The 18,753-nt window shown below is 36.3% G+C and overlaps 1 protein-coding gene across 3 annotated transcripts in view; it reads left to right on the top strand.

The window, feature by feature from the left end:
- Positions 1-18,753, top strand: part of LOC139083337 (uncharacterized) — a 41,246-nt gene that overhangs the window by 17,502 nt on the left and 4,991 nt on the right. Inside the window, exon 5 of one of the 3 annotated variants that reach the window (XM_070619060.1) lies at positions 11,725-11,855. The exons of 1 other annotated variant lie outside the window; for it this stretch is intronic. The gene's annotated coding sequence lies outside the window, so the exon portion shown is untranslated. Of the gene's footprint in view, positions 1-4,652; positions 5,965-11,724; positions 11,856-18,753 lie in introns of those variants that run through there. One more of the 3 variants, XM_070619058.1, reaches the window with a different exon arrangement.

Raw genomic sequence — 18,753 nt, 5'->3', positions numbered from 1 at the left:
CTGACATTCTGGAGGTGTCCCCTGGGTGGCAATTGCAGAAATAAGGGCTTCAGATATATAAGCTCTTTTCTGGGTAATAACAGTGAGCTGGAGCAAGGCAGAGGGAGAATGCAAAAAGGGCACCCACAGCCTATGTTCTTTGAAAGCACTCTAGTGGCCACTAAATGTGTGCCAAACCTGAAGACGGATCCTCAGGTCAAAGCTCCAAGATAAACAAAGATGCCTCCTTCACAGAAAGAGTGGAGAGTGTGCCTCAGTCTGATGTCTGTGCAGTGCCCTTGGAGTGGCAGTTTGCCAAGAATCATCTTTCCAATTGCCATAGTCCTGTGAGACTCAGGAATGCAAGCAGGGGGACTGGTCATTAGGACCAGGAAATTAAGGGGTGTCCTCTGGGTGGCAGCTGCATAAACTTGGGCAGCAGACACAAAAACCAGGGCATCAGGCATGTGTAAATCTCCCCTTCAGGAGACAGTGGAACCCTGGAGCATGGCAGAGGGTTAGCATGAAGATAGTGCCCACACTCTGAGGTCGATGGAAAGGAATACAGTAGGCTGGAAGTTGTGTGTTTAATTAGAAGCCTATCCCTCAGGCTGCAGTAATGATAATTAGCTAATAGGTCTCCTTCACAGAAGGATTCAGCTCCTGGGTCTGTTACCTCTTGCTGTGCCCTGGGGGTGGTAGCTATTTAAGGACTCGTCTGTTGGTTACAGTCCTGTGGGGCACACGAGCATAAACTCCACTGGCCTTTAGAGCCAGGCAATGTAGAGGTGTCCCCTGGCAGCAGTCACAAAAGTCGGGATGCTGGACAGGGCTGTGAGCTTCTTTCTGTGTAACACTAATCATTACAGTATCATGGGACCAGGAACACAAGCTCCCTTAACCTTCAGAAACACGCAATCAGGAGGCATCCCCTAGGCAGCAGTCACAAAACTCCAGGCACCAGATGCAAGTGAAAGGTCCCTTCCAGGACACAGTGGTACTCCAGAGCATGGCAAAGGGAGAGCACAAAGATGGTACCTGCCAGTCTCCATCCCCAGAGAGGGTTTCAGCAGGCTTCTAGATGTGTGTGTTAAATTATATATCTTCCCTTTGAGCCAACACCTTAATATAGGCAGGTGAGCCTCCTTCGCTCCCAGAAATCAGTTTTCTCTGAGCTGGCCTCTAGGGTAGATGAGTCGGAATGCATGAGCCTTTTAAGAGTGGTTTCTCAGATTGCTACAGTCTTGTGGGTCTCAGGATGGTGGCCTTGTTGGTTTTCAAAGTTAGATGTTTTGGGGACCCATCTCTCAAGTTTATGTCTTAAAAGTTGGGCTGCTCATTGTGAAGTTCAAACTGGTCACTCCTCAGGGAGAAGGCCCATTTTTGGAATCCCCTCCCAGTTGTGGGATGCCACATTGGGGGTGGGGTTTATCACAAGACCGTGTCTCAGTCTCAACTACCTACTTCAATATGGTTTTCTTCACATCTTCCCAATGTTTAGTCATCACTCAGCCAGCCTTTAGGTTTTCTTAAGAGGAAATTGTTCTATCTGTAGATGTAGACCTTAGTGTGTCCATGGAGGAGGTGAGTTCAGGATCTTCCTAAATGACATCTTGAACCAGATTCCAAGCATTTTTATTATCTTCTATTATCAATAGATCCTCTGCACCCAGACTTTGTAGTCCCCAGATAAAATTCCCATGATCATCTTGTCACTGACTATACTATTTAGGTTCAATGCCTTACCGTCATTCCCTCAAAAGAAGATGCCTCCCCACCTAAAGTTGCTGGACAGACTATGTTCCACTTTCAAAATGCCACTATCTGGGTGAAGAGTGGTTTATGTCCTATGTTGTGAACTAACTGTCTAGTAAAAGAGAACAAACACCACAAACGATACATGATACAAGACAAAAGAAACCCAGGAATAGCACTTGGTACCACAGACTTTGGTCAAACCAAAGATGAGCTTGTGCTGAGCACAGCTGAACAGTATAGGTTGCTTAATGGGAAAGGAATCCTGATTTCTTTCAGATTCGTATGTTTATAGAGGTATTGGGAGTGGCAGGGATCATCTAGCCTAGGCTAGACTCACTAAGTCATCCATCAGCCTAACAAGTTTGTATGTCTACAATTTTAAAAATACTTATAATGTAAGGTAAAGAAAGCCAAGGCTTAAAAAGTACTTTGATCATAGATACAAAATATATACATCATAAAAAATTGAGAGAGTTGGAATGATGCCAGCAAAATGGCAGAATAGGAAGCTCCAGGCCCTTGTTCTTCCAAGAAAGCATTAAAAAAAATTAAACACTGCCTATAACGACTTTATAGGTGGTCTGAGAAATAGTCAAAGACCTACAGCAACCAAGGGAATGCCCAATCAAGAAAAAGCCACATTCAAACTATTAGGAATTTTTATGGCATTTTTACTTGTAATTGCCCCACACTCTCCCTCATGTGGCAAGGTCTTAGCCTGGAGATAGTGGCAACCCAGATCTCAATTCCCTGCCTCAAACTGAGGGAGAAAAGCATACCTTACTTCCAATGTTTTAACTTGTCTGAGGGCTGCCTGAAGGACTATTCTTTGTTTCACTGAACTTGGAGCTCAGGGGAGGAATAGTAGCAAAACTCAGATCTCAAACTGGGAAAAGCAGTGAAAATGGCAGGCACTTGAGCTAAATGCTGCAGAAGACTATAGAGCCACAGGCACCTAGGGCAAGAGATCAGAAGTTGAGACATACAACAGACCATCTAACTCCTTGTGGAGAACCTGGGTGTGACACATTGGGTAGTTAAGACATTCAAAACCAGCCGTATATATGGAGAAATTTAAAAAGCTACATGCAGACCTAGGCAAGATGCATGCCCAGAAAGGCTGAGAAGACCTTAAGCCTTCACCTCAGACTAATCCCAAAGCTCAAAGTACACCCAATTGAAAAATACAGATGTCTTGACACAGAGCCAATTTGCAAAGACTGGAAGAGATAGCCGTTTTACCAAATGCCCAATTTTCAACAACAACAAATCATAAGGCATGAAAAAAAATATGGCCTACTCAAAGGACAAAATAAATCTCCAGAAATTGTCCATGAGGAAGCACAATATCAGTCTACCTAGACAAACTTCTAAAATGTCTGAACTAAATATGCTCAAGGAGCTAAAGAAAAATAGACAAAGAACTAAATGAAAACAGGAAAATTATATACAAACAAAATGAAAATGTCAACAAATGACAGAAAATATTTCAAAGGAACCAAACAGAAATAATAGAGTTGAAAAATACAACAACTGAATTGAAATATTCAATACAAAAATTCAAAACAGATTAGACAGACAAAAGAAAGAATCAGCTAACATGAAGCCATGATATTTCAAATTATTGAGTCAGAAAGAAAAAAGAATACAGGAAAGTGAACAGAGCCAAAGGTACTTACAGGACACCATCAATCAGACCAATACATTCATTATGGGTGTCACAGAATGAGAAGAGAGAAAGCGCAGAGAGGTTATTTGAAGAAATAATGGGCAGAAGCTTACCAGATTTGATGAAACACATAAATCTATAAATCCAAAAAGCTCAATGTATTCCAAGTAGGATAAACCCAAGGTGATCCATACTGAGGCATGCAATCAAACTGTCAAAAGCCAAAGCCAGAGATAATCCTGAAAACAACAAAAGAAAAGTAATGTGTCAAGTAAAACGGAACCTTGCTATGATTATTAGTAGATTATCCAGTGGATATCCTTGGAGGCTAGAAGTCAATGGGATGTTACATTTGGGATCTGGGTCTGAATGCTATAGACTGAATGTTTGTTTCTGCCCCAAATTCATTTGTTGAAATCCCAACCCCCAGAGAGTAGTCAATTTTATAGAGACACACAGTAGAACAGTGGTTGGCAGGGATGGAGGGAAGAAAAAAATGGAAAATTATTTGATGGGTACAGAGTTTCAGTTTGAGGTGATGAAAAAGTTCTGAGATGGAGTGGTGTTGGTTGCACAACAATATGAATATACTTAATGCCACTGAACTGTACACTTAAAATGGTTAAAATGGTAAATTTTATGTATATTTTACCATAATAAGAAAAGATGAGATGGTAAATGTAAACACAGAGCCTAGTGCAAAATCACTATGTAACCTACAAAAGATAGATGGTGTTGTTAAAATTATTATCAATGTAGTGTGACTAAAGGTGATATAGATGCTGCATATACCATTTGATTCAAATTAGGGAGTTAAAAAAAATATAAGGGGAAAACACCCAAATTCATAGAAAAATAGATCAGACGTGATCAGAAGAGATCAGAAGCGAAGGGTAAGGGGAATTGGAGGAAAGTGGTCAAAAGTTACAAACTCCCAGTTATAAGATAACTAAGTACTAGACATGTAATTTAAAACTTGATAGCTTTAGCTAACACTGCTATATGATACATAGCACAGTAAAGAGAGTAAATCGTAAGAGTTCTCACTACAAGAAAAAAAATAAGAGAAGTATACATTACCAGTTCTCCTCATTATATAATGTGGAAATCTGTTGATAAATATCTTACTTGGCTTTCTCTGTCAGAGAAACTATAAAAGTTTTTTCTCATGGTAGTATCATCTCTTTTTGTGCAAAAAACAACAGTTTCCTATAAAACAAAATAACATTTCTTGGTACAAAAACAGGTCCACAGATCAATGGAACAGAATTGAAAGCTCAGAGATAAAACCACACATCTATGGACAGCTAATCTTCGATAAAGGAGCAGAGGGCCTACAATGGAGAAAAGAAAGTCTCTTCAACAAATGGTGCTGGGAAAACTGGACAGCCACATGCAAAAGATTGAAAATTGACCAGTCTTTTTCACCACACACCAAAATAAACTCAAAATGGATCAAAGACCTAAAGATTAGGCCTGAGACAATAAGTCTTTTGGAAGAGAATATAGGCAGTACACTCTTTGACATCAGTTTCAAAAGAATCTTTTCGGACACTGTAACTCCTCAGTTGAGGGAAACAATAGAAAGAATAAACAAATGGGACTTCATCAGACTAAAGAGCTTCTTCAAGGCAAGGGAAAACAGGATTGAAACAAAAAAACAGCTCACTAATTGGGAAAAAATATTTACAAGCCACTTATCCGACAAAGGGTTAATCTCCATAATATACAAAGAACTCACACTGCTTAACAACAAAAAAACAAACAACCCGATCAAAAAATGGGCAGAGGACATGAACAGACATTTCTCAAAAGAAGATATGAATATCGCCAATAGATACATGAAAAGATGTTCATCATCGCTAATCACCAGGGAAATGCAAATCAAAACTACACTAAGATATCACCTTACCCCCGTTAGATTGGCAAAAACATCCAAAACCAAGAGTGACAAATGTTGGAGAGGTTGTGGAGAAAAAGGAACCCTCATACACTGTTGGTGGGAATGCAAACTGGTACAGCCACTATGGAAAACAGTATGGAGACTTCTCAAAAAGTTAAAAATAGAAATACCCTATGACCCAGCCATCCCATTACTGGGTATCTATCCTAAGAACCTGATATCAGAAATCTCAAGAGTCCGTTGCACCCCTATGTTCATCGCAGCATTATTTACAATAGCCAAGACGTGGAACCAGCCTACATGCCCAGAAACTGAGGATTGGATAAAGAAGATGTGGTATATATACGCAATGGAATACTACTCAGCCATAAAAAAAGACAAAATTGGCCCATTCACAACAATGTGGATGGACCTCGAGGGTATTATGTTAAGTGAAATAAGCCAGTCAGAGAAAGACGAACTCTATATGACTCCACTCATAGGTGGAAATTAGTATATTGATAAGGAGATCTGATCGGTGGTTACCAGGGAAAAGGGGGGGTGGGGGGAGGGCACAGAGGGGGAAGTGGTGTACCCACAACATGACTAACAAAAATGTACAACTGAAATCTCACAAGGTTGTAATCTATCATAACATTAATAAAAAAAAAAATAACATTTCTGAAGTCATTCAAAGGCTGATGTTACGTTGAAACTTATACTTATTGATGTGCATATGTTTTTTCACAATATACTTTGTTGTCCAAGGACCTAGTGACAATACTAGAGATATGGAAATAAATAAAAACATAAAGCAAGATATTGAGTGTAGTTCTGAGTGAGACAAGCAATAATCAATGAATAAGAATTAGGGAATGAGAATCAAAAAGTACCTGAGTAAAGAGAGTATGCTTCTTTTTTGTCATCAGAGTCATTGTGCAGATTTGGAAACCAATCTTTGTTTTCTGGGCCCAATAAACTAATAAGGAAATTCAAACAAGATCTCAAGACTTTAATATCTCTTAATATTTTGAATGAAAACTGGCCCGTTAATGTGTTTTCGGTGTTATTGTTATGAAACAAATGTTTATTTTATAAATAATAATTTCATTATAAATAACACTTAAAAGAGTAAAAATACTAAAACAAAATAAAACCAAAATCACTCTGGTAATCTTGTTTTGTAACCATTATAATGGAGACTCATACAACACACATAGTTTATTGTTGATAATAGTGGGAATTTCAAATATTTTATTAGGTTTCTATGATTTATGGAGTTGCAAAATAGCTTGAAGAAAATGAAAAGCAGGTATTTTTAAAATAAATATCATACTATGTTAATGTATTTCTTTTTGCAACTTTAAGAAGATGTAAAACGGTTATGCGTGGCTGTAGAAAATTGTGTTATGTTCATAATTTCTGCTAATATGATAAAGTGCTTTTGCATGACAAACAGTTCCTAATTACTCATTTCAGAATATTCTCTGTGTAATAGAAGTTAGTTACTTTGGTTAAAAGTTATAATTAATAGGATGGTAGCAACTGCATAAGAAACTATTGGGACAGGGAAATACAATTGTATACGTGCTTTTGCTTTTCAAAGAAAAAAATAGTTTTTTCCCAAATCAATGGTACTCAAATTATTAGGTCTCTGGGCTTCATTACACTCATACAAATCATCTCCTGTGGTCGCTCGGTTGCTGAAGGAATGTTTCCAATCACTTCTGATAACAAAGGCTTCATTGCCAGTTCTTATCTAAGGCACTAGTATTTCTGATAATAAAAATTCATACCTGGAATGCTGAGAATTACATATATCTATAGAAAATGTATTTCTCATTAGTGCAGAAACTGTCAATATGGCCTCTATTTGCTAAAGAAATTATTGAAATGAATGGTTAAGACACCTCATTTGCTTATTATAACACGGAGCATAAGGGGAAAATATTCTTATATTATTTGCACACTATTTTTTGCAGCTTCCTGGTCAAAAGTGTGAATGTTAAGTCACAGAATTTTCTGAATGATCTACATATTATGCATGTACAATTTATTATTTAACAAGTTCTTATAAAATTATTATATATATGCAATGCATGCCTTCTAAGTGTTTTATAAATATTAATTTAGTAACTGTACTTATCTCATAAATACCTTTCTCTTCTCTTAATGGTTCTTTATCTAATGATAAACTTTTGCCCTACATTGCAAATCCATCTTGTTTTGTTAGATATGATCTTCCCAAGGAGGTAGGTCCTCGGACATGCATATACAGTTTTATGCTTGGCCATGACACCTCAAACAAGCACACAAGTATACAAAACTTGTTCAGATCAAGAAACTGCTACATATATGACCTTTATTATGTTGAGGTAAATTCATTCAATAACTATTTTGTTGAGAGCTTTTATCATGAAAGGACATTAAATTTTGTCATATGACTTTTCTGCATCTATTGAGATAATCCTGTGATTTTTCTCCTTCATTCTGTTAATGTGGTGTATCATATCAATTGATTTGTGTATGTCAAACCATCCTTGCATCCCAAGTGTAAATCCCATTTGATCATGGTGTATGATCATATTAATGTGCTGTTGAATTCTATTTACTAGTATTTTGTTGAGGATATTTGCATCTATATTCATCAGTGTTATTGGTCTGCAGTTTTCTTGTGAAATTCCATAGTTAACATTGTATTCAACAGTGAGAAACTGAAAGCTTTTCCTTTAAGATCAGGAATAATGCAAAAAAGCTCACTCTTGCTACTTCTATTCAACATAGTACTGAAGGCCTAGCCAGAGACATTAGGCAATGAAAATAAATAAAAAGCACCCAAATCAGAAAGAAAGAAGTAAAATTATCTTTTTGCAGCTGATATGATCTTATATGTAGAAAACTCTAAAGATTCCATCAAAAAAAAAAAACCCTGTTAAAACCAATAAGTGAATTCTGCAAACTTAAGAATACAAAAATAAATTGTGTTTCTATTCACCAAGAATAAACTAGTGAACTAGGTGAAAAAAATTAAGAAAATAATCTAACTTGCAATAGCATCAAAAAAGAATAAAATACTTTGGAATAAATGTAACCAAGCCGGGGTGAAAAACTTGTATAGTGAAAATTAAAAATCACTGATGGAAGAAATTTTAAAAATACAAATAAATGGAAAGAAATTCTGTGTCTGTAGATTGGAAGACAATATTCTTAAAATGTCCATACCACCCAAAGTAATCTACAGATTCAACGCAATTCCTGTCAAAATCCCAATGGCATTTTTTACAGGAAAAATATCCTATAATTCATACAGAACCACAAAAGAACTCGAATAGCCAAAGCAATTTTGCACAAGAAGAAGCAAACTGGAGGTATCACACTACCTTATTTCAAAACATGTTACAAAGCTACAGTAATCAAAACAGTATGGTACTGACATAAAAATAAATAGTTATATCAACTGATAGAACAGAATAGAGAGCCCAGAAAAACATTGACACATGTATGGTCAACTGATCTTCGACCAGGGTGCCAAGAATACATAATAGGGAAAGGATAATCTTTTCAGCAAATGGCACTGGGGAAACTGAATATCCAGAAACAAAACAATAAATTTGGACCCTTATCTTACATCATGCACAAAAATTAACTCAAAATAGATTAAAGACTTAAATATACGACCAGAAACTGTAAAACTCCTAGAAGAACACATAAGCGAAAGTTTCATGACATCAGTCTTTGCAGTGATTATGTGGATATGACACCAAAAGCATATGCAACAAAAATAAAAATAAAGTGGGATTATATCAAACTAAAAAGCTTCTGTACAGCAAAGGAAACAATCAACAGAGTGAAACAGCAACTTACAAGATGGGAGAAAATATTTTCAAACCATATATCTGATAAGGGGTCAATTTCCAAAATATATAAGGAACTTGTAAAACTCAATAACAAAAAAACTAATAAGCCAATTAAAAAATGAGCTAAGGACTTGAATAGACATTTCTCCTAAGAAGACATATAAATGGCCAACAGATATATGAAAATATGCTCAACATCACTAATTATCAAGGAAATGAGAATTAAAACCTATATGAGCTATCACCTCATGTCTGTCAAGATGACCTTTATCAAAAAAACAAAAGACAAATGATCCAACAATGTAAAGAAATTGGTACTCCTGTATATTGCTGGTGGGAATTCAAAATGGTGCAGCCACTATGAAAACAGTATAGATATTCCTCAAAAAATTAAAAATAGAACTGCCATATGATCCAGTAATCCTACTTCTGGGTAAATATCCAAAATAATTGAAATCAGGATCTAAAAGAGATATTTATACTTCCATGTTTATTACAGCATTATTCACAATAACCAAGAAAGGAAAACTTAAATATTTATTGACAGATGAATAGATAAAGAAAATGTGGTATGCCCTCACAATGGAATATTGTTCAGCGTTAAAAAAAAAAAAAAAAAGAAAGAAAGGAAATTTTGCCATATGTGACAATATGGATAAACCTGGAGGATATTTGGCTAAGTGAGATAAGCCAGACACAAAAGGACAAATACTGTATGACTCCACTTATATGAAGTATATAAAAGCATTAAAACTCATAGAAACAGAGTAGAATGGTATTTATCAGGGGCTGGGGAGAGGGAGAAATGGGGAGTTGCTGTTTAACTGGTACAAAGTTTTAGTTATGTAATACAAATAAGTTCTAGAGATCTGCTGTAAACATTGTGCCTATAGTTAAAACTTTGTTAAGAAGGCAATACCATGTTAAATGTTTCACCACAATAAAAAACATTAAATTAAGTTAAATTTTCCAGAACAGTTTAAAAAAGTACTAATCCTATATTGCAATGAACTGAGTTTCTGATAATATAGTTCTATATGCACAGAATGCATTGAGAAGACAGGAAAATTCATGTGCATACTATTGAAACTCTGACTCTAAAATAATGTCCACGTTGTCACTTTCTGTTTCTGTCAGTCCTACCAGAAAAAGTAACATCGGATCACAGATTTTACCTGTCCTTTTTACTCCTGTATCCAAAGCTCTTAGAACTGTGTCTAAACCATTGCCGACCTTTTATTAATTATTTTTTCAATGAAAAGATGTATAAATGAAACCAGGTGAGGGGTAGCATGATAAAACTGAATGGCACTTAAGAATCAACTAAGGTCAGATTCAACACAACTGTCTCAATAACATGCAGAAAAAGAAAACTGAATTAAATGGGTTTGCTCAATGATGTTCATCATTCTTCCAAATTATTGATTGAGTGGAATATCTAATGAGAGCAAAGCACACAGTGTAGCTAGAAAAAAGGCAGCACAGAGCTAAAGGAGATACAATACAAAGGTGGACTATTTAGCATTCAAAACTAATTTTTAATTGATCCTAATTGGGTGAATTTTCTCTTCCTTTTTTCAACCTGCTAAATGTGAGGTGTCAAAAGTCAGTTGTTTCAAGTGTCTTATTCTGCTATTTGTTATATCTCTAAACTTGAATCAAATACATAATCCCTTTAAGATTCATTTCCATCATCTGGAAAATGTAAAATTAAACTGAATAATTTCTTACAAATATGTCATGAGAATGGTTCAATGTATAAATGTGTAAAGTATTAACATAGTACCTAGCAACTAATAAATGATCAAAAATATTAGGAAAAAATATATGTATGCTAGGGCTCATAGGACAGAGGTCATGAATTACAGTAAGTTTGGAGATTAAACTTTAACTACAGGCACCCCTCGGAGATCTTGTGGGTTCAGTTCCAGAGCAGCACAATCAAGTGAATATCGTGATACAGTAGGTCACACAAATTTTTTGGTTGCCATGAATATAAAAGTTATGTTTACACAACACTGTAGTCTATTAAGTGTGCAAAAGAATTATGTCTAAAAAAATAAAGTACATACTGTAATTACAAAATACTTTAGGGGCCAGCTCACAGGAGTGGACCTATACACCTCCTATCGAGCCATGCTGTGGCAGCACCACACATACAAAGTAGAAGAAGATTGCCACAGATGTTAGCTCAGGGCCAATCTTCCTCATCAATACAAACCCCAAAACTTTATTCTTAAAAAATATTAACCATCATCTGAGCCCATCTTCCTCTATTTTATATGTGGGACACCTGCCAAACCACGGCTTAGCCAAGTGGTGCCATGTCCGCACCCGGGATCTGAACCAGCAAAACCCCGGGCCACCGAGGTGGAACGTGCGCACTTAACCACTGCACCACCAACTAGCTCCAGACTCTTCTTTTCACAAATGATTTCTCTGTAGAGTGTGATGCTGTTTGACAGCGTTTACCCACAGTAGAACTCTTTCAAAATTGGAGTCAACCCTCTCAAACCCTACCACTGCTTTATCAACTAAGTCTATGTAATATTCTAAATCCTTTGTTGTCATTTCAACAGTCTTCACAGCATCTTCACCAGGAGTAGATTCCATCTCAAGAAACCACCTTCTCTGCTCATCCATAAAAAGCAACTCCTCATGTGTTGAAGTTTCATCATGAGATTGCGGCAATTCAGTCACATCTTCCGGGTTAGCTTTTAATTCTAGTTCTTTTGTTATTTCCACCATATCTGCAGTTACTTACTCACTGAGGTCTTGAAACCCTCAAAGTCATCAATGAGAGTTGGAATCAACTTCTTCCAAACTCATCTTCAATGTTGATATTCTGACCTCTTGCCATGAATCACAAATGTTCTTAATGGCATCTACAATGATGAATCCTTTCCAGAAGGTTTTCAATTTTCTTTGCCCAGATCCATCAGAGGAATCACTATCTATGGCGTCTATAGCCTTATGAAATGTATTTCTTAAACAATAGGACTTGAAAATCAAAATTATTCCTTGATCCCTGGGCTGCAGAATGGATGTTGTGTTAGCAGGCATGAAAACATTAATCTTGTACATCTCCATCAGAGCTCTTGGTTGACCAGGTGCACTGTCAATGAGCAGTAATGTTTTGAAAGGAATTTTTTTTCTGAGAAGTGTGTCTCAATAGTTGGCTTAAAATATTCAGTAAACCATGTTGTAAATAGATATGCTGTCATCTAGGCTTTGTTCTTCCATTGAGAGAGCACAGGCAGAGAAGATTTAACATAATTCCTAAGGGCCCTAGGACTTTTGGAATGGTGAGCATAGGCTTCAACTTAAAGTCATCAGCTCTATTAGCCCCTAACAAGAGAATCAGGCATTGACTTCTAAGCTTTAAAGCCAGGCATTGACTTTTCCTCTCTATCTATGCCGAGTTATACATGGCATCTTCTTTCAACATAAGGCTGTTTTGTCTACATTGAAAATCTGTTATTTAGTGTATCCACCTTCATGAATTATTTTAGCTAGATCTTCTGGATAACGTGCAGCTTCTACATCAGCACTTTCTGCTTCACCTCACACTTTTATGTTATAGAGATGGCTTCTTGCCTTAAACCTCATGAACCAAGCTCTGCTAGCTGCAAACTTTTCTTCTGAAGCTTCCTCACCTCTCTTAGCCTTCACAGAATTGAAGAAAGTCAGGGCCTTCCTCTGAATTATGTTTTGGCTTAAGATAATATTGTCACTGGTCTGATCTATCCAGACCACTAAAACCTTCTCCATATCAGAAATAAGGCTGTTTTGCTTTCTTATTATTCTCCCTCCCCCTGCTCTGTTCATACCCCAGGGTGTTGATTTACGCAAAATACATTTCACAGTTTCCTTGGCCAACCAGCTTCCAGTTAGATTCAGTCAACGGGAACAACTGACTTACATTTGGAAGGTGGAAAGGGGGGAGAAGGCTGGTGTTTTTTCCTTTCTCTCTCTGCTTCAGGGTATGTCTCCTGTCATGGCCACTCATGCTACATGGTTTTAACTTCTGCCAAATGACAACTACCTCCTCTTCCCACCAGGCACCATCCACTGTAGTCCCAGTTCCCAAAAAGTGACTCTGGGAAAGCCATTTGCTCTCTCAGTTCCTCCAGCCCTAGGAATGGTACCAGCTTTCTGTTATGCTCATCTCTGGGTTGTCCTCTTTGTCGTGTTTGTCTTTTCATGTTTCCCAGCTACTTTGTACATATGTTCCTGTATTCAGTTCCCTCTATTTCAGGATCTGGCATGGGCTTATTTGCCTGCCTGGAACGTCATAGGTACACCATCTTCCTTCAAATATGATCAACTATTTGCCACACCCTTGTTCCCCTGACTATTCCTTTGGTCCGTTCCCTCCCCTTCTTCACCTCATTCACTCCTCTCCAGTCACAATGCCTTCTTTCTATTCCTCAGACATGCCGTTCAATCTTACATCACAGAGCCTTCACTCTGTGGACCTCCTCCTCCAAATAATTTAGAGGCTCGCTCCTTCATTTCATTCAGACCTTGCTTAAATGTCACTCACCTAGGCTGTGACTACTTCCCTGACCACCTTTTCTAAATGTGTACACCCATCATTCCATATAATCTATAATATTTCCTACACAGATAAAGAAGCCCAAGTTCCTTCACAGAACCAACAACTGAAATTCAAATCTAAAATGACCCAATATTTTAAATCTACTCTTATATGTAAATTTTATTAAGTGAATTTTTATTGGACTTCTGTATCTTTATGGTAAGTTTTTTATGATTATATAATACTGAGATTGATCAAGATTATAGACAGTGTTATAGAGATCAGATAGTTTTATTTTAACAAATACAAAGGAAAAAATGACATAAAACCTTCGAAGACATGAGTCTCATTTCAACTGGAAACCTAGATAGTCTGGGAAGACTGAAACTAGACGAGATCAGAGGTTATTGATATTTTTTTAAAAAACACAGATAAAATGGTTTATAATTGCATGGGAGTCAGTGTGACTCAAGACTCAAAAATTCTATTCCTATAACAGGAACAATTGTAATAAGTCAGACACTGTCTGTGTAAGTTTAGTTTTGAGTCAAAAATAACTAGGCACTATAAGAACACATCTGTTATATTGGAAGGGCTGAAAGCAACTTACTTTTTTTCTCTCAATTTCTCTTTAAACTTGAAACATAAGCTTGCTCTTTCCATGTTTCCATTCAGTCTCCAATAATATAAGTAATTCTCAGATAGTTCAAATCGTTTACCCATTTTCAGCACAGGACCATTTATTTCAACAATTCATATCCTCAGTTCAGAATAATAACAAAATTATTTTATTCAAAGTTAAAGTTTCTCTTAATCAAAAAATTCCTGGAGACAAATGAAAATGAAAATACATGTCAAAATTTATAGGATACAGCAAAAGCAGTTCTAAGAGGGAAGTTTATAGCAATGCAGGCCTACCTCAACAAACAAGAAAAATCTCAAATACATAATCTAGCAGTGCACCTAAAGGAAATGGGGAAAGAGGGAAAAACAAAGCCAAAAATCAGTAGAAGGAAAGAAATAATAAAAATAAGAGCAGAAATAAATGAAATACAGACCAAAAAAATAGAAAAAATCAATGAAACCAAGATCTGGTTCTTTGAAAAGATAAACAAAATTGACAAACCTTTAGCTAGACTCACCAAGAAAAAAAAGAGAATGTTCAAATAAATAAAATCAGAAATGAAAGAGGACAAATTACAACAGACACCTCAGAAATATAAGAGATTGTAAGAGAATACTATTAAAAGCTATATGCCAACAAATTGGATAATCTAGAAGAAATGGTAAATTCTTAGACTCATACAACCTTCAAAAACTGACTCAAAAATAAATAGAAAATTTGAATAGACTAATCACCAGTAAGGAGATCAAAACAGTAGTCAAAAACCTTGCAAAGAATAAAAGTCCAGGACCAGATGGCTTCCCTGGTGAATTCTACCAAACATTCAAAGAAGACTGAATACCTATCCTTCTCAAATTCTTCCAAAAAATTGAAGAGGAGGAGAAGCTTCCCAACTCATTCTAAAAAGCCAACATTACCATGATGCCACAACCAGACAAGGACAACACAAAAAAAGAAAATTACAGGCCAATATCACTGATGAACATCGGAGCAAAAATCCTCGACAAAACACTAGAAAATCAAATACAATTCATTAAAGAGATCATACACCATGATCAAGTGGGATTTATTCCAGAGATGCAGGAATGGTTCAACATCTGCAAATCAATCAAAATGATACACCACATTAACCAAATGAAGAATAAAAATGACATGATCCTCTCAAAAGATGCAAAGAAAGCATTTGACAGGATACAGCATCCATTTATGATAAAACTCTGAATAAAGTGGGTATAGAAGGAAATTACCTCAACATAATAAAGATCATACATGATAAACCCATAGCTAATATCATTCTCAATAGAGAAAAACTGAAAGCTATCCCTCTAACAACAGGAACCAGGCAAGGACGCCCATTTTCACCACTCTTATTTAACATAGCATTGGAAGTACTAGCCAGAACAATAAGGCAAGAAAAGAAATAAAAGGGATCCAAACTGGAAAGGAAGATGTGAAACGGTCATTATTTGCAGATGACATGATTTTATATATAGAAAACCCTAAAGAATCCACCAAAAAATTTTTAGACATAATAAAGTTGCAGGATACAAAATCAACATACAAAAATCAGTTGTATATCTATACACTAACAACAAAGTAGCAGAAATAAAAATTAAGAATACAATCCCATTTAAAATTGCAATGAAAAGAATAAAATACATAGGAATAAACTTAACCAAAGAGGTGAAAGACGTATACACTGAAAACTATAAAACATTGTTGAAAGAAATCTAAGAACACACAAAGAAGAAATGGAAAGATATTCTATGCTCTTGGATTGGAAGCATTAACATAGTTAAAATGTCCATACTTCCTAAAGCAAACTGCAGATTCAATGCAATCCCTATTAAAGTTCCAATGACATTTTTCACAAAAATAGAATGAAGCATCCTAAAATTTATATGGAACAACAAAAGACCCTGAATAGGCAAAGTAATCCTGAGAAAAAACAACTAAGCTGGAGGTATCACATTCCCTGATTTCAAAATATACTACAAACCTATAGTAATCAAAACAGCATGGTACTACAAAAGCAGACACACAAATCAATGGAATAGAATCAAGAGCCCAGAAATAAACCCACACATATATGGACAGCTAATTTTTGACGAGAGTGCCAAGAATGTACAATGGAGAAAGGAAAGCCTCTTCAATAAATGATGCTGGGAAAACTGGAGAGCCACATGCAAAAGAATGATAGTAGACCTTTATCTTACACTTTACACAAAAATTAACTCAAAATGAATTAGACTGGAATGTAAGACCTGAAACCATAAAACTTCTAGAAGAAAATATAGGCAGTACGCTCTTTGACATCAGTCTTAGAAGAATATTTTCAAGTACCATGTCTGATCAGGCATAGGGAAACAAAAGAAGAAATAAACAAATGGGACTACATCAAACTAAAAAGCTTCTGCACAGCAAAGGAAATCATCAACAAAACAAAAAGTCAACCTAACATTTGGGAGAAGATATTTGCAAACCATATATGTGATAAGGGGTTAATATCCAAAATATATAAAGAACTCATACATCTCAAAGACATAAAAATTAACAATCCAGTTAAAAGATGGGTAAAAGATCTAAACAGACATTTTTACAAAGAAGATATACAGATGGCCAACAGGCACATGAAAAGAGTTTTAACATCACTAATTATTATGGAAATGCAAATCAAACTACAATGAGATATCACCTCACACCCATCCAAATGGCTATAATTAACAAGACAAGAAATAAAAAAGTGTAGGATAGGATGTGGAGAAAAAGGAACTCTCATACACTGCTCGTGAGAGTCTAAACTAGTGCAGCCACTATGGAATCTCCAGTATGGAGATTCCTCAAAAAATTAAGAATAGAACTACCATACAACCCAGCTATTCCACTGCTGGCTATTTATCCAAAGAACATGAAAACATGAATGTGTAAAGATACATTCACCACTATATTCACTGCAGCATTATTCACAAGAGCCAAGACTTGGAAGCAACCTAGGTACCCATCAAGGAATGAAGAAGATGTAGTATATATACACAATGGAATACTACTCAGCCATAAGAAACAATGAAATCTGGCCATCTGTGACAACATGGATGGAACTTGAGGGTATTATGCTAAGCAAAATAAGTCAGAGGGAGAAAGTCAAATACCGTATGATCTTACTCATAAAAAGAAAACAACAACACACAAACACATAGAGACAAAGATTTGGATTGGTGGTTATGAGAGAAAGAGAGTAGGAAGGAGGGTGAAAGGGGTGATTAGGCACATGTGTATGGTGATGGATTATAATTAACCTTGGGTGGTGAACATGACAATTCTATACAGAAATTGAAATATAATGTTGTACATCTGAAATTTATAATGTTATAAATCAATGTTACCGCAATAAAAAAATAATAATAAATAAAGTTTCTTTCCTTCCTTCAACTTTAACTTCACTCAGGCTATGACACTTGCAGATGAGAAGGGATGTATTTAACTTTTCCCACTCCTCACTTAATTTTTTTTTTTTTGGCCCCAGCCTTGATAATATTGGTTCTCCCCTCTCCAAACATGTAGAGAAAGATGCATGAAAAACACACAAGGAACAGAGAATTTCTCATTTTCTTGACACTATGCTCTCTGGATATGGGAGAAACTCAAATTCTGAGTCTTCATCTCAGGGCAGGGTCTCAGGGATTTCTTGGAAAATCCCCTTGGAGCCCTGTACCTGCAGCTCTCCTCACATAGGCAATGAACCTTCACTAGTTTGTTGTCTGGTTACAATCATTCCCTCAAACCAAAGGCATTCTGTGTTCTATATATTCTGTTCAAACTTTACAACCCCCCAGACAATCTTCTTATATAGTACATGTATTTGTTTGCTATTGCTGCTATAAAAAAATCACCAGAAATTTAGGGGATTAAAACAACAGAAATGTATTCTCATAGTTTTGGAGGCTGCAAAGTGGAAATGAGTCTTACAGAACTAACATCAAGGTTTCATCATGACTGGCTTCTTCTACAGGCTTCAGGGGAGAAAGTCTTGCTTGTTTTATTCTCTTCTTGTGACTCCCTTGACTTGTGTAGCATTCCTTGACTTGTGGTTACATCACTCCATTCTCTGTTTCCATGGCCACACTGCCTTCTCCTCTTCCATAGTCAAAGCACTTTCAGCTTCCCTCTTATAAGGACACTTGTGTTTATTAGGGCGCATCTGGATAATCTGGGATAATCTTCCCATCTCAAGATCTTTAACATAATCTCATGTGTAATATCCCTTTTGCCATAGAAGGTAACATTCACAGGTCCCAGGGATTAAGACTTAGATATCTTTGGGGCCACTAGTCTGTCACAAAATCCAGGAGACCCCAAGTTGCTTTTCACCTTCAGGTAGGCTCCTTTTAGTACAAAAGAAACACTCAGACATAGTTTAACCCAGTATTGGCACATGTATAATGT

Source organism: Equus przewalskii, chromosome 5 (assembly GCF_037783145.1).
Source record: "Equus przewalskii isolate Varuska chromosome 5, EquPr2, whole genome shotgun sequence".
Classification (NCBI taxonomy): Eukaryota; Metazoa; Chordata; class Mammalia; order Perissodactyla; family Equidae; genus Equus; species Equus przewalskii.
This window is presented reverse-complemented; position numbering and strand designations above follow the sequence as displayed.